Raw genomic sequence first — 11,726 nt, 5'->3', positions numbered from 1 at the left:
TCGCGCTCTTCTCCGCAGGCCGCCGCCGCCCGCGCCCGGCGGTGCTGTCGCGTTTCGCTGGCCGCGGCGCCCTGCGCGCCTCGCCGGGCCTGCCCGCAGCCTGAGGGCCGGGGCGGTGCTCGGGTACCGCTGCGGGCGCTGCGTAAACGTGCGGTTAAAAAAAAAACACCCAAAGCGCCCCGTCTCGGCACATTAAACACTTCAGTTTAAACCGGCGCCCGCCGGGGACGGGGTTGCAGGGCGGTAAGCGCCTGTCGGAGGAGCGGGACGGTTGGTGCGCCGAGGGCTGGCGGAGGAACGCTCCTTCGGGTTTCGCGGGCATCGCCTCAGCGCTGGAAACGCTGCCAGAGGAGACAGAGGTTTCACATCTGCGCGTGCAGGTTTCACGTAAAACACGCGCAAGGTGCCCTGCTTCCAGCGGTGAGAGGATTCAAACTTCCTAGAGCRCGGGTTGGAGGAGGACTCTGCTCGTAGGGTCGCTCCCGCGAACGCCCGGGAAAACGGGGTTCGGAGGTGCAGTTTGGTTTTACTCTGCTCTCCACGTTGTGTCACCAGATCTGCCTTCTGYGAGCTGCAGCAGGGAGCTGGCTGCGTGAGTATCTTCTAACAACAGGGACTAGCTGYATTTGCTTTATGTATTTCCCGGACTGAAGCCAAAGGATCTGCTATTGCTAAGCAACATCTACCTGTCTCTGAACTGTTAAAGGCCGTCAGTGTGGTAGCAGTCTGGGGTGGTGCTCTCTAATACGCTGAAATAGTCTGCCCGCGGTGATAGACTTGGGCGAGTCATGTTAAAAGCTTGTAGTTCAAATGAGCGATTACTGAACGTGCGTAGGTGAGTCCTTTACTGCCGAACTCCTGTGGGTTTGGAACGGGTTGGAAAGGTACGCGCACGAAGCCTCTGACATTTTCAGAAGTCTTGTAAGGGAAGACGAGAGAAAAAAAGGACTGCAATGAGGTTGTAGGTATGGGAGTTTTCTTATCTGTTGAACAAGTAYGTCACTACTAGTAGCAGATCAGGAAGAAGCCTCTGCAAACTAAGATCTTCGGATTGATTGGATAATACATTGTGTCTTAGTAGTAGTAATAGTTTGACCTGTTGCATGCAGGAGAGTGTGTATCTGGCAGATCAGAAACTAACAGGGAAATAAACTAGGTAATAAAAGATGTGCACCATCTTGATGTGTTTCATTTCTGCATTATTTTGTAACCTTTAATTTTGTTTGCACTCAAAGAAAGCTATGTATATTTCATCTACTAGTCTAATGACTAATAGAGCAGACTACTGAATTTTGTAGACTGATGGAAAATAGCAGTTCTGGAAAAGAAGGAAAAGAGAAAACATGTTCCAGCGTGCACTTAATTCACTTGTTTGCCAAGTGTAATTATTTTAATTATTATAATACTGAATAATAATACATTTTAGTTTCTACAGTATTTTTGTAAAGGCTTTAAAGTCTGTAGTACAGCACTATAACCCTTAAAAAAAGGGGAGGGGGGAGAAACTCCCCTTGTTGCACACAAGAGAATTAAACAAAAAAGGACTATRTTGGTTAGCATAAAATGTTTCCAAATATATTCTAGTAAAAGAGAATGTTACAGGAAAGATTACAATGCACATACTTTGTTAAGCATCAGGATTTGTATTAAAATACGTGATTGGTGGAAAAAGTTACTGGTTTAAGACAGATGTTGCCACTTACTTTAATCTTCAGTTTAAGTGCCTTCTGCTTGTTCTCAGGGGTGTCTCGTGAGCTGTAAYTTTTGGACTGACTATGACCGACCTGACTTTTTCCAAATGCATGTTTTGAATTGTCAAAAGAAGCAAGAACAGAGAAGGAGGGGGAAATGGCTGAAAATAGAGGCTTAGATAATTGTAGGGCTCTTATTTTGTTGAAAATTTGTCTTTTTTGATTCAAAATACTGTTACTGGACTGTTACAAGGTGAAATGCTGTCTGACAGTTTAGGCATATGGAATAATTTAAAGAGAGATGTAGATGAAGAGAATAATATTAATATTGCCAGAGACTATGCTATAAAGTGCCCTTTGAAGGAGGCAYTCTGATAATGGATTATGATGTTAATGATTCATGTGCAGTATTGTACAGCTCTTTGGAATCTTTTTTTGACTTTTTCTCCCTTGACTCCTATAAAAGATGGAATAGTACTTTATTTTTTTGTTCGTTTTACTTTGGGCTTGCAGATGTAAGAAAAACATGTTTTAACACATTAGGATTTCTTATTAGTATATAAGGCTGAGCTTAGCAATTATGTAGTAGATACGACTGTCTGCTAATAGTCATTAATATTAAATAAGAAGAATAGTAAGGAAGTAATGAAATGGGCCCACATAGAAGAACTTGGTATTGAACTGATTCTCTCTTTTGAATGTTTTACTGTTAGACAAGTGAGYGTTCAGAACACAGCCCTTTTGCTTGTGTTTTGTCTTATCATTCTGTTGAAATAATTCTGTAAAGAGGAATTGAAGAAACTCTGCCAGCTTGCAGCAGCAGATAGTTTCTAATCCTTTTATTTTGTCCTTCTTAAGTATTAATACAACTAAAAGTATTGTTCTTTCTTTAAATATAGTTATTTGATGTCTGATATTACTTAGGTAAGACTAGAAATAAAGAGAAGAATCTGACCTGAGAAGTACATAATTTGAGTAGGCCATGTAGGAGGTAAAGATGAGGAGTGACAAGCATGTGAACCAGGAAAGATGGTGTGTTTATTTGGATCTGTGATCTGCTTTAATTGGGGTCGGAGCAGAGCTGTAGGCCTCCCTTAAAGAAGACACCTGAAGGAAGGAAGKTGATCAGTGTTGGCCAGTATTGGGACAGGAGTTTTTGGGAGGATGTAGAGTGTCTGGGAGACCTCAGATGTCACCAGGAATGGGGGGAGAAAGGAGGAGAAAGACTTAGTTATGTGGAGTTTTACAATTTTGGGGAAATGAGGATTTGAACTTGAAATGGAAGGCAAGGAGAAGTTAGGACAATGTGTACTATGCAAAAAAATATTTTTCCTTTTAGGAAGTTGAAGTGTAGATGGGAATTGTYTCAACTGACTTTCCAGTGTTCAGATGAATTAGTACCTTACTGTACTGTACGTAGTGAGAGATTATAGAGCTGTCCTTAGAGACCGCTGCAGAAAAGGTCTTTAGAGTTCATTTTCATTACTGTCTGGCACGGTTTTATGTTTCTCATGCTTTTGAGYGCCTTAATACTTCCCATGGAGATTACTGTACAATCAAACAAATACTCTTGGAAAACTTTAATATGGACATCCTCAGATTATTTCAGTACTTCTGCCTGCTTATTCTTAAATTTCCTAAGGAGAACGTCCTTGCCTCTCTCTGAGAGTGCTTGCTTAATAAAGCTGTTTATRTAAGGAATCGGGAGTCCAAAAGAGACAAGCTAGTTAGCAGGTTCCACTTCTCACCTACCAGTCTTTGGTAGTGTTAGYCACTGGACGTTGTTTCACTTTAGGTGAGATTGTTTGCTTTTTTTTCCCCTCACTTTATTTTTCACTTCAKCTTTTCTATATGCAGGCTTATTTTTCCTTCATATTTATCTTCTGCATCTTCAAGGATATTACTATTGTTAGAAYTGGATGTTGGTAGTATATTTGCACTGAAATTCCTGTGGAAAATCAGGAGTGCCTGAGTTGTCTGGTTGTTGAATTCTTCTGGAGCTGTAGCTCCTGGTTGGCTTTTTGTCAGGTCACCGGGTGAGTTATGAGAAAACCTGGCGGGATCTGACAGGATCCTTGATTTCCRTCAGGATCCTGCCAGGTTTCCATAGGCACTTGATTTAAAGTAAAATATATCACCTTTAGTTGATGTTGATGTGAAAAATTGTTCCTAACCATTTTTTTCTGATGTTGGTGGTAGTTAGGAATGGTTTAACTGGAACAGTAAGATTACAAAAGAGCCTTCTGAGGGAAGTTGCAAGTGGAGAGAAAGGGAAGGAAAAACAACCCAAACCCTTTATCATGTGCCACCTTAGAAGTGGGTGGCATTTGTGATAGGTGGTGACTGACCTCTGTGGTTAGGACAGTCCTAGTAGATTTGCTTTCCTGATGTGTCTGTTGCTACAGACAAGATTTTGCTGCAGAAATACATCAGGCTGTTAAAAAAGATAATACTTCTACTTGGGAGGTCTCTGAGCTGAAAGTTGCTGCCGAGCGGACCGGGGAGGTATTGTGGCATGCTTGCTGCAGTCTTATTGCCTTCCCTAGGCACATGCTATTGCCTGTTGCGGGAGGCAAGGTTTTGGGATAAGTGAACTTTAGCTCTGCTGGGTATAGCAGGTCCTGTGCTCACAATTTTTTGAACATGAAGTGTCCAATCCTTATTTGTGGAGAACAGCTGAATGCTGGAAAAACTTATTTTGTGGCTTACTATCAATATGCATTTCTGGATCCAGAAATTAATTAAGTTCAGGGCTACACTAAAATTCTTTGCTCTTGGAATCTATTGCAAGAAGAACTAAAAAGCCAGAAAACCTGTAATACATATTTACATGGGTAATAAGGCTATTGAGAATTGTTACTGTTAATTATATTAAGAAGAGTAATAACATTTATACTTCAAAGAGTAAGCTAATTATTAACTAGAATCAGGTTAAAAACTAATATGAGGTATTCAGTTACCTCATATTTAATTATTGAGGTATTCTGGTGCTTTCAGCTTAGTGTCTCATTCTGATCACTTCTGGAGGATTAGATGGATCCCCCTCTGCTCCCCCAAACCACTACTTCATATCTTACAGTATGTCTTGCCTCATCTCTGTGTCTCATGGTCCATCTGTATTATTCTTACGCATCTGGACAACAGTGTGATCTTTTTCCACTTAGTATGTTGGTTCTTAGAGTAGGGAATCAGATGCTTTACCAGCAGTTGTTGTTTTGTAAATAATAGAAGTTACTAGCTAGGCACAGAATGTGATTATAAATAAATTAAGATTTCTTTCACATTAGTTGTCATGAAGTTTGGTTTTATGTAAATACAGTAATAACTAAGCTACAAGAAATTCGACTGTACCTGGTAGAGGACGTTTAATGCCATTCTCTGTCATATTTATTGCATAGTAAGGTCATTTCTCAGTGTTTAAGTCATCACACCAGACCTTTTAAAGTATTTAGTGGTCTCAGCTAGAAGCAGAGCACTAGAGGAGAAATCTCAAGTCTTCTAAGGCAGGTTTTAGTATCACAGGCAGCTCTGTACCGTTAGTGTTAGTTTCCTCTTAAAGTTAGTTTTTATTCATTCTGCTCTTTTGAGGTATAGAAACCTTCTCATTTTTGATGTGAAATTAATTCTAGCGAATTTATAGCTAGCTATTCTAGTGTCAGCATTGTCATAGTCAGCCTTCATCTTGTTAGACAAAGTAAGATAATTCTGGACTTTACTCATAAGAGGTGCTTTCTGGTCTCCTGATTATCCAGCTACTGCTGTGCACCACTTTCTAACTGAAGTCATCCTTTTTTTTGAGTAAACATAATCAGAATGRAGGTAACTTTCTTGAGTGCGTTTTACCAGTGTGCATGATGATATTGTCACTTTTCATACCTCTGCCAGAAATGCCTTTCTTAGTCATTCTGTAATTAACAGTATCTTCCATGTTTTCTTCTCTTCTAATTTCAAAACAATAAATTGCTGTTTGTGTGAGAACCTTACTCCTCTCTAAGTGTGTGGCTTTGCGTAGTGTATATTGAGYTCTGATTCTTAGTGGTGCTGGTAGCTTCTTGTTCAGAAGATGTTAGTGTTACGTCAGATATTGGTTGCTCTGTGGCATCTGATCTTAGAAATACTGTTGTAATGTTAAAAGGATCAAAGTTATACTTAGAAATCCTGTTTACTAGGTGGACTGTCTCTTCAGCATCTCAGAATCTCTTGATTCCTTTCTGGAAAGGTTTCTGTTTAGAAGGTTTAGATCTGTTGCATGTGATATTTTTATACTGACATTTACCAGAGAAGGAACAATGATGAGATAACTGTTTAGCTGTTATTTTTAATGTTTCTGTACGCAACTAAAGAAGTTATATTTTTACAGCAAAGAGAATGTTTTTCTGAGTCCCTTTTATAGTGAATCTTAAATATCGTCTACTGTTGTCCTGCGGAACTCCAAATTCCTGTTTTCAGTTTCTCTCTGAGACAGTGGATAATTTTAAATTCTGCTTTCTGAAGGAAGTTCTATAGTCTCTGTAATATATATGCTATATTTTTCTTCTCCCATAACAAGCTGGTGAAATAGTAATAGATAACTTATGCTAATTGCAAGTGCTGTAACGAGGGCCATCCTATAATGGAATTCTATTTTGGAAAGCTATCTTTGTCTCTTATAATCTTTCTGGTAATCTATTTTATGCTGATGAGTCTTCCTAATGACTTAACAAGTATTTTGAAATAAGGAGACAAGGAGAAGGGCCTGAAATTTAAGAGGTTTTGTGTTTTTCTTGTAACACAGCATGGGAGGAACCAGTTACTTTTGATGCCATTTAATGCATCATTTGTCAAATCAACTTGTATGCTTTCTAGTAGTTATCGTCACATGCTCTTATTTCAGAAATACAGGCCTTGCTTCTAGACCTCAACAAATAATTTTGTACTGTAATTCACTGTAATGTGAAGAGTGCTAAATGGACGCTGAGTAGACACCATAACAATTGCTGCTAGTCTATAATGATAGTAGTTACTTTTGCTAAACTAGAGCTGGACAAAAAAAAAGTCATTTTAATTGTTTTTAAAAAGACATTTAATGTTAGGGTGGCTTGTTAGTTGTTTCTAAAAAAAATGGAAATAATATTTAGGAGTCTTGAACTTTCTACAGTCAACTACTCAGAATAACAGGAGGCTGAAAGCAAAAGCAGAATATCACAAACACTATGCAGAATAGGTACCAAAACATGTTGAACAAGACATTTCTTTAAATTTTCTTACTCTTGCATTTATATTCGTGAAAGATTTAGCTTGCAAATCGGTTAAGCTTGTTCTTGATAATTCCCTTCATTACAGGATAGCTTAAAAGCACAGCAACAGTGTACCCAATATGTGGAAGTATGTCCTGTACTTAGATGTGGAATTGGATACAGTGATACTTCTGCTGCTAGTTTTATTTAAAGTAAACATTCTAATTTTAAAATACTGCAAATCTGCCAGTGATATAGTGGTACTCTTGTGATGTTCTGGCAATTATTTACCAAATTATTTTATAAATGGACTACAAGTATTTCTATGTTAGTAAWTTTTTTTTTTTGGTTTTGTACATTGAAAACTGAAATGCTCCTTCAGCAAAGCAACCAGCAAACACAGATGTTGTGAATTTCATGAAATAGTTAAATGTTAAGAGTCTTAACCTTCAGTAACCTTTGCCTCATTAAATTATTTTCATGCTAGTAAGTGATACTACCACTTGAACATTGAAAAGAAACTAATTAGGTGTTTGATCTTAAACTCTTTTAAAAGAAGCTAATTGTGGCATTTAACTCCGTTTGTCTAATGTAGGTGAAGCCTTTTATTAAATATTAGGATCTTTAGTTTTATATAATGGCACCACTTATTGATATTTTCAAAATACTTTGTAAAAAAACGTTTTCCCAGAATTATAGGAAAGTGGCYGAACTCTTTGTGAAGTGTCTCTGTTCATGGTGATGGTCCGTGTGACTTGAAAGGCAGAGGCCTTATTGCTACAGTCTTAAGGCTTTTGTGGGGTTAACAGCCTTGTATAGTCCTCTGTTTGTAGTGCACCAAATGTGTTTGTAGTCCTAGGCAGATCTGTTCCTTAGTTACAAAATCACAGGTAGGTGGATTTGCAGTTACCCAAAGGTTTGTTAGCGCTCTTCTATTTTGGATGAGATATTACTATATAATAGTTTTAAGACAGCTTTAAACAGCAAGACAAGCTTCAAAGTTTCATACATTCCCTAGTACAGCTGGCAGCTTTAATGTTCTGGCCTACGTCCTTTTTTTTTTTTTTTTTTTAATGTTCTGTTTTACCAGTGTGTCTAGACTATTTTTGCCTTTTAAGGCATGGCATCTAAGGGGGCCTTCAGATTGCAATCTTGGGAACATTGGGATTATAGGGACATTTTGCACCATTTCCTTTAAACAAAAACAAAAAAACTTTAATAGATTCCTTAGGACTACTTTAAGTTCTTGTTTGTTTTCTCATTAAAATTCCTTTCTTGTTTTAGTATTTGAGATGTTTGATGTTTACTCGTAATTGGGATTAAACAGGATTTTAAAGCATAGGGTTATTCCAATAGTCTTAAAATAGTACTTTCACTTTTGAAAATAACCTAACAGGCTAGTTAAACATGAGGCAGTACAGATCTAATACATTAACAAATTTTATGAGTACACCTTTACTTTTTAAAACCAGTTAATTTATCCTACTGTTTGTCACAGAATTTACAGTACTGTGTTTTAATACTGTTTTGACTAGCCTGGTTTCCAGCTCAGGTTGGCCTGTGAACATGAATGGGAACATGAAGCCAGTTTAGAATTGTTGATTTTTCCTTTTTAAGAGCTAAGCTGAGAATTCTTGTAAGTGATGGAATAACCAAATCTTCTATACTTTGTTTAAAAATCACACAAGCATGATCTGAGTAACTTACTGAGTTCCAGGAGAGAGTGAGCGTGTGTGTACCATACAGAACATGCACATGCAGCCTGAAGACAAGAATAAGACTCCCATGTTTCCAGGTATTTTAAATAGCAAAGGTATGTTAAGTTACGAGTTTTTACAGCTTGACATAGTAACATATTTTGAAAAATGGATTAAGGAGGACACTGTACCCTTGCTGAAAACTAGGGAATAAGAGGTTGGAAAAATAAGATACCTCTCCTGGACAAACATGTTTTCTCTCTTGCTCACTCACTCAAAAAGTATCTCTTCTTGCATTTTGGAAGTCTACAGTGGAAGACTGTAATTTTCGAACCAAATTATGTTTATTAGTATGGGTTTGAATTAGTTTGTGGGGTGGTTAAGTAAAGCATTGGTGGTGTTTGAGGGATGCCAGCCAAATGATATCAGTCTGTTTTTCGGTCACTTTCTCCTCAAGTCTTTTCTGATTCTTGTAGTTTAGTTAAATTAGAAATAAAAATAGAAGATACTGAATTTTTAAAAGCTATCTTAAGCATATTTCATAGTTATTCTTAAACTAATAAATACTGAAGCAAACCTAGTGATTTTTAGTGAAGCTGTTATACTAGTCTCTAAGACACTAGTAAGTAGTAAACAAGAATTACCATTCATTTTTAGGAAAAACAACTGTATTACCAATTCCTTGTGACAGTACAGTGGGGAAAAATGTTTTATCTTTGGATGAAAGATGATGCCATAGTATACAATGCCTAAAGAATAACGCTTATGAAAGATAAACTTATTCTTGGCATTTTCCAACTTTGAGCTTTAGACTTGCAACTGCAGTCTTTTAAAGTGAGGGGGTTTTATGTAGTATTATCAGATTGAGGGAAACCTTTAATAAAGTTTCAGTGAATCAATGATTTTGTGTTTAAGTATTCAAAACTGAACTTTGCCCCCCCCCCCCCAAAAAAAAAAAAGGAATAAAGTCACCTTGATCATAGTTCCCATGAGTCAGTAAGTTACTTCACATGAAGCTGTAATTCTGCACCTAACATTTCTGTGAAGGAATTTGTAGGGGGTTTTACCCTATTTGACACTATAACCAGGTCATTTTCTCTATCCATAGCCTGTTTGTTTGAAAAGATTGCTTTTGTCATTTAAGGCCTGAGTAATGGGCTTTTGGACCTTGTGAATTTTTTCTGATCAAGTCTTCTATTGTTTCTGCTAACAGTTCTGTAAACCATATTATTTATATTAACATTCATGCTAGTAGGCTTTCTCTAAAGCTCCTTTCCTTTTCTGGCTAATAGAAGTAAAAATGGACAGATTATTCTATATATGTAATGTACAGACAAGATATATCTTGGCTTGGTGACTGAGAGTGATTACTAAAACTTTTTTTCTTTAGCTCAGCTGTTAAGCTAGAATTTTTCCCCGTTTTGTTTCCTTTAGTCGTTATTCTACTCTGCTACTTTAATAAAGCTTGTTTGAGTAGGTCTAATAGCAAATGGGACTTCTGGGAAAATACTGTGTTCATCTCTCCCACTCCACCTCCCTGCTGCCTCCGATACTTAAAGCTGGCAGTGGCTAAGGAAGAAACGAAGGAGTCAATATACCCAAATTTAGTGCAGCACTGAAGAAATGCATTATGTTTTTTTTCTTTTTTAACCTATTTTTACCTGGCATATCTAAGGACACGTTATGCAAATGCTGCTCAAATTATGGTCAAATTAGACTTGAAACTTAATAGTTTTACATTTTAAGAATTACCACTTTTTTGTTATGTGCCTGCTTGTTTATGCTTTTTATGAACGCTCCAGGCTGCTGTTGCAAAGTCTGACATGGAAGTATTACAACGGTTAGTCTGTAAGAGCTGTTTGCTTTGAGGCACGTCTCTCTTGGCTCCCTTCRTGTAGGCATGGGTATGCTGAGGCTTGTTAATCCAGCCGTTGAGAGATTTTTACTATCTGACCATTGACCTTACTGAGTAATAGCTCCCACGGAGGAGTCTTTGCTCTCTTGCACTAGGCAGTATTGTTAGAAAGGCTAGCCTGTAAAGTTTGGAATAATAGAGATGACTATAAAAAGCTATGCTAGCAAATACATTGCCATCAAAATGAATATGAAAACTAAGCCTCAAATAGCAGTAAAGAGTGAAAAGGAAGGGGGAAAATGCTCATATGTTTTACTATTTTGTATTTAGTTGCTTAAGTCATTGGCAAAATTCAGTGTAGAACAGTGTAGTTGGYGTACTTTCTGCAGAATAACCCTTTAAACTTACAATCTCTTCATTTCCTTAGTTTGTATTGGAGGCAAGTGCATAATATAGCACAGGAATGTGAAAAGTAGAAGTTTATAACTCAGTATCTTGGGTTTTTGTTCGTTACATCTTGCAACACCCGTATCTTACGAAAATGTTTGAAATTATAATGTATATGTAATTCCTGGGGACTGGAGGTTAAGTTCTTACAGAAGGGAATCACTGGGAGAAGCCAGTTATATTTTGTGTGCTTTGCTTGCCTTTATTTGACATGTTGCTCTCTGTATGATTTTCAAATCAATGTTCATACAGGATATGTTAGCCACAACACTTCTTATGGGACGYGTGGCATGTGATGTTTGTTCTGTCTAATCTTGGAGGTATGTTTGAATCTTCATCTTAGATAAAAACTAGAATATGTATAGATCAAAGTGACTTTTTTTTCTTTGTTCATTAGGCAAATGTTTGTGTTTCMGTTGGGTGTAACTATGTGAGATGCACTTGCTGCGTTGTCCACAAAATCATGCAAAGCAGTGATAAGCAGAACTATCTAAATTGTTGATTTTACATGTGCCAAAATACCAGCCGCTGGTATATCAGTGGGGTTTGAGGCTGAGGGTAGAGGCAGTAGGATGAATCTTTTCACTCTTCTTGCCACCCTGCCCTGCAGACTGGTGCCGTTGTAGGTGTCGAGGGCAGGGTGTGAAGAGCCACCTGAGCGGTGGCCTCCCTTCCAGGGAGAAGCAGGACAAGGACACAGCAGTGTCYGGCACTGCAGCCGAGGCCCCCTGGTAAGGGGCAGCGCAAATGGGGCGAGTCTAGTAGTGCAGATCTGTAAGACCCTCTATGCCCACTGATTTTACATGGATGTGCTGTTGGA

Source organism: Rhea americana, unplaced genomic scaffold (assembly GCF_003343005.1).
Source record: "Rhea americana isolate MKP2758 unplaced genomic scaffold, rheAme1 scaffold_24, whole genome shotgun sequence".
Taxonomy (NCBI): domain Eukaryota; kingdom Metazoa; phylum Chordata; class Aves; order Rheiformes; family Rheidae; genus Rhea; species Rhea americana.
The sequence above is the reverse complement of the archived record's forward strand: the minus strand, read 5'-3'. Positions refer to the sequence as shown.